Raw genomic sequence first — 5,474 nt, forward strand, 5'->3', positions numbered from 1 at the left:
ATTTTTCACTCGGCCATTTCCACCTCCGAACACTTCATCTCTTCGGTATTTGCCAAGAAGTAAGCGAACCCAAATAGCATTAGGCTCTTGCCACATCCTCCAAATAACCTTCATTAATAACGCATTGTTATTATCCTCTGCTTTCCTAATTCCCGTACCACCATTAGCCTTCGGCTTACCTACCACATCCCACGACACCAAATTAATCTTCCGCTCACCCTCCTTTGAACCCCAAAGGAAGTTCCTGTTCATTTTATCTAGCATGTTTAGGGTTCCTTTCGGCAATAGGTTGGATTGCATAACATGGTTTGGAGCCGCACTCGTAACTGACTGAATCAAGGTCATTCGTCCAGCAAGGGATATCGTGTTGCCCTTCCAACCCGCCAGCCTCCCATGAACCATGTCCACAGTCCGTTTAAAGGTTGCATTTGTCACACGCCCACTCATAAGAGGGACCCTAAGGTAGTTACCCAAAGAAGCCGTGAGAGGAATGCCAGCAACAGAGCTCAGATGTTTACACAGACTTCTACTCATATTCCTTGAACACATCATTCGGGACTTCTGTAAATTGATTTTTTGACCGGAGCACACACAGAATTTCTCAAGTATCTCCATTACCACCCCAAGTCGCTCCTCATCCCCTTCTAAGAATAAAAGGACATCATCAGCAAACAGTAAGTGGGAAATAGCAGGACAGCTTCTGCTAATTCTAACCCGGTTAAGAGTACCATTATCAATCGCATCTTGGAAAAGATGGGTCATTCGCTCCATAGCAATAACAAAAAGATAAGGAGAGATTGGGTCGCCCTGGCGAATACCACGGAAGGAGCAGAAAGCATCAGACATATTACCGTTGACAAGGACACGCATGGAGACACTAGAAATGTAGGAGCTTATCAGCTGGCGCCACTGAGCCGGAATACCCGCCAGCTGCAGGGAATGATCCAAGAAGGCCCAATCCAGTCTATCGTAGGCTTTCTCAAGGTCCAATTTCAGAGCAATGATCCCTCTCTTCCCCTTCCGCGTGTGCATAGAGTGGACCATTTCCTGCGCAATAACTATGTTATCCACCATCTGCCGTCGCGGGACAAAGCTACCCTGGTTCGGCCCAATAAGATTTGGAAGAAGATCTCTGATACGGTGGGCAATAATCTTAATGATCGCTTTGTAAATTACATTGCACAGGCTAATAGGACGCATTTCAGTAAAGGCAATCGGCTTATGCACCTTGGGGATAAGGCAAATCAGGGTCTCATTGGCCTTAGAGATATCTGTAACACCAGCAAAGACACCCAAAACAAAATTTCAGACACCCTCCTAGACAGCGCCCCAATGTTTCTGATAAAAGGCAGCAGGCAACCCATCCACCCCAGGGGCCTTGGTACCATTCATGTCAAAGAAGGATTTCTTGATATCCAAGATAGAAACCGACCGAAAAGCATTATCAAAATCACAAGAAGCAATAGGAGGAAAAGAACTCACAGTACTAAGCTCTTCACAAGTATTCGATTCAGCCTTGAAAAGATTGGTGTAAAAACTGACAGCAAGGTCCCGAATCTTCCCTTCCTTAGTACACCAAGCACCATCGTCACATTTAATCGCCTCAATTCTATTCTGGCTCCTCCGAATCACCGTCGACAAGTGGAAAAACTTAGAGTTCCGATCCCCATCAGTCATCCACTTCTTCCTAGACTTCTGAAACCACATCAACTCCTCTTGGGTGAGCACATTCAATAATTCTTGCTGGAGGCTTTTATGGAGCATCTCAAAGGTACTGTTATTAGCTACACTTTCCAAGCGCCGTTGAACATCTTCAATTCTCTTCAAGAGATCTCTTTTCCTCACAAGGATATGCCCAAAAGTGTTTCTGTTCCAGTGTCGAGCAGCCACCTTGAAGTTCGCCGCTGCCACAATAGGGTCCATACTCGGGTCCCAAGAGTTGCTCACAAACTCTGCGAAATCCGGGTGAGTTTCCCAAGCAAACTGATAGTGGAACGGACGGTCACTCTTCAACCCCACATTCCCCAGCAACCGAAAGAGAATAGGACAGTGGTAAGAGTTCCGGAAAGGCAGATTGAGGACCGAAGCTTTAGGGAAGGAAAGCTTAGCAGAAGTATTACTAAGGATCTTGTCCAACCTGACAAGCACATTGTTCCGTCGCCACGTAAAACGGTGCCCAGCAGAGCCAATATCGAAAACACCACAATCATCCATAGCCTGTTTATACCGCAGACAACGTCTCAGATAATGGTCCCCCCCACGCCTCTGATCCGCCATAGACGAGATATCATTAAAGTCCCCTATTAGGAACCAGGGGCCAGAAATAGAGTTACTAATAGTAATAAGCTCCTGCCAGAGGAGATGATGAGTACTAAGAGCCGGAGAAGCATAAATGATCGTCAGTTTACAACACTCGGCACCATTCATCAACAACGAGCAATGAATAAACTGAGGGCGAATCATAATCGGAACAATTTGCACTGCACCTGGCTGCCACAACACCCAAATACCCCCAGACCTCCCTTGAGCTTCCGAGCGCACATGGGACCAGTTCCTGAACTTAGATAAAACATCATCCGCTTTAGAACCACTAATTTGAGGTTCAAGGATAGCGAGCACACAAGGTTTGTGTTGACTAATTAAATCTTTAAGGTGGACGCGAGAATCCTTACTTGCCACTCCACGAATATTCCAACAGATTAAATCCATAAAAAAACACAGACCAAATCGGCGCTTACCTTAAGTACTTGTCAGATGGACTGACTCCGACAGGTACACTGCTCATGGCTGTCTTCCCTTTCTGTTTTGCAGAAGAGCGGGTTGGCTTTGATTGGGTCTTTCCACTTTCGGTTGAAACCCTTTCTGCGGACTTAGAGCCTTGGTTGTCAATAGTAACCCGCGGAGGCTCCAAGCTACTCTTAATCACACCCTGGTCACCACTCGGGATAACTGAGCTTGAAGGGGCAGAGTTAGACTGTAGGGTCGAAACATAAAGAGGGTTCGGAGAGCTTATCTTCAAACTAGTATCCTGATGAAGAACAATAGCATTATTCGGGGTATCAGGGATAGACACCTCCTCTTTACCCCCTTCCACAGAATCCGACGAAGGTAGAGTGTGAGCTTGAGGGTCACAAGGCACTGCATCCTGTTCCAGGACTTGAAACCGAGAACCACCAGGGCCCTTCTGATTCATAATCCTTTGCATTTGTATAACCTCATGTTGCTGAGGTTCCAACCAATTCGCATTGACATTACTCCCTTTTGAACCAGCAGCCGCAGGGTTAGAGGCTTGGCGTTGTTTCTGGGGGGCTTTCCTCCTAGAACCTTTCTTAGCAACCATCCAAGGTCCATAGTCATTGAGGACTTCTTCGCGAGAGATCGGTTCCTCATTTTGGTTTTGAGCTCCAGTTCCCTGGTTCACAATCTTATCCGGGCAGTATTCTGTCACATGGCCATACATCCCACAATCAAAACAGATGCAGTGAAGGCCCTCATATTCAATGTGGAACGTCTTGCGTTTCAAGCGATATTTGGATAGCAACGGTTTGGATAAATCAAGCTCAACACAGACACGGGCAAACCTCCCTCGCTCCGCATCCACCGTCTTCTTATCGACGTGGTGAACCTTTCCAGCTAAATTACCAAGCCTAGAGATAAACCTCTCGTTGTAATATTCGATAGGCAGTCCAGGAAACCGTAACCAGGTCAATATCTTCTGAACATGATTGTCCGCAGGATTGAAATCCGGAACCCAAGGGCGAATCACTACACAATGATTAGCAATGATAATTGGCCCTCCTTCAATAGCGGTCACATAATCTTCCTCAGTGCGGAACTTCACCATATAGTGATCGTTTTCCAAATCAATGATGTCGATAGTGCCTTTCTTAGCCCATGCTTGCTTCAGTCGCTGTGCAAGGCAGTGAAAACCCACCCTTTTACCCATGACATTCACAATCAAGGACCACCGCCATCGAATCCACATCTGCCTTTTGTCTGCCGATGAAATTTTCACCGCGGGGCATCTCGGATCATCTTCTTCCTCCCCATCAGAATCGGAATCGGCCCCAAATTCATCGAACCAGCCACCCTCAGAGTCTGATTCCACATTCATAGAGACATCCTCTTGGACAGCCTCCATAGTCTCACCTGTTAGGGTCTTCGAATAAGACACTTTCCGCTTTGCCGGGGACTGTAGCCCAGAGCCCGGATGGGAGATGGACCCATCGGATTGACCATCATTGCCTTTCACTTTCTTCGCACTTCTTCCCGCCGGCGATCCCGGCCCCTTTGATTCCACGGATCCTCCACTGCTTGCGGCGCTCATTAGGTCAGCTTTCTTCAAAAAAAACAGTTTTGTTTATACTTGTTCTATAACTCCCCACTAACCCTCATCTTAGTATGCCATAACTAAACAAAACATTCAATCATGATCTAAGTCGCACTTCCAGTAAAAGACGTAGTGCCTCCGGCAACCACATATGCAGGCCTACCTTCTGTCACGCGGCAGTGAACCGCATCTGATCCTTTCCTTTCTCACGGGGCAACGCATTCACAGTCTTGTACCTTCTCCACCGGAAAAGGCCGAACTCATCGGAGACGTTCTATCTTCCAGTAAGTGTTTAATCTACCAAGGTGAACTCTTTCATTCTTTTAGGTTGGGTATTCGGTAAAACAGTGATATTAATATCGCAGGTTTTGCAATTAAACTTTTCTTTTGATTTTCTGGTTGTATACAGAAAAGGCTGAGAAAATTAGCAATCGCCAATAACGATCTTATTATATGAACGCAAGTAATTATTCTTATGCATCACCAGTTTCTGCTATATCTCACTGCTTTATTTTCCCAAAATATTGGTCTGTTATTTTTGTGTTTTTACATCTATGTGTGCATTGAATTGAACTGTTTGGGTATATTGTGCAGATTAGATACTAATAAATCCTTAGCTTAATTTCTAAACACACGAGGAAGGACATTTGCTTCTTCAAAGAATTACAAGTGGATGGAACAACACTCTACGTTATCGTGTTGAGGGTCATTGTTGCTGAAATTAAGGAGCCTTATCGTGCTTGAAGGATTTTAACTACATTAATGGGGTTGGTTTCTTTTGAATAGGCTTTTAGGACACTCAATGAGATAGGTTTGTGCTTAATAGCAGTTGTAAATTAATAATTTTGTTTCGATTGTTGTACTATTCAAAATTAATCAATAAAATATTTTATTTTTTATATATAATTTACAATTCAATGAATATAATAATATATTATTTAAATATATTATCTTATTTTACCAAACTATATTTTCATCGAAATTTGTTGGTGACAACTAGATATTGTAATAACTAAAAGTTTTAAATATTTATATTGTTATAACATAAAAGAAAGTGCAACTAATATTCAAATTGTTACAATGAAAATGTATTATTATGTTTTACTTGCTGTTTGCTGTTGCTGTTTCCTGTTACAGTTTGCTG

General features: G+C 44.0%; 1 long non-coding RNA gene across 1 annotated transcript; it reads left to right on the forward strand.

Annotated features, from left to right (window-relative positions):
• Positions 1-4,237: 4,237 nt before the first annotated feature.
• LOC136233914 (uncharacterized) lies at positions 4,238-5,145 on the forward strand. The gene is made up of 3 exons (XR_010690986.1): positions 4,238-4,614; positions 4,740-4,793; positions 4,925-5,145. It is a non-coding gene; the product is annotated as an uncharacterized lncRNA (long non-coding RNA).
• The last annotated feature ends 329 nt before the right edge of the window (positions 5,146-5,474 follow it).

Source organism: Euphorbia lathyris, chromosome 6 (genome assembly GCF_963576675.1).
Source record: "Euphorbia lathyris chromosome 6, ddEupLath1.1, whole genome shotgun sequence".
NCBI classification, from domain to species: domain Eukaryota; kingdom Viridiplantae; phylum Streptophyta; class Magnoliopsida; order Malpighiales; family Euphorbiaceae; genus Euphorbia; species Euphorbia lathyris.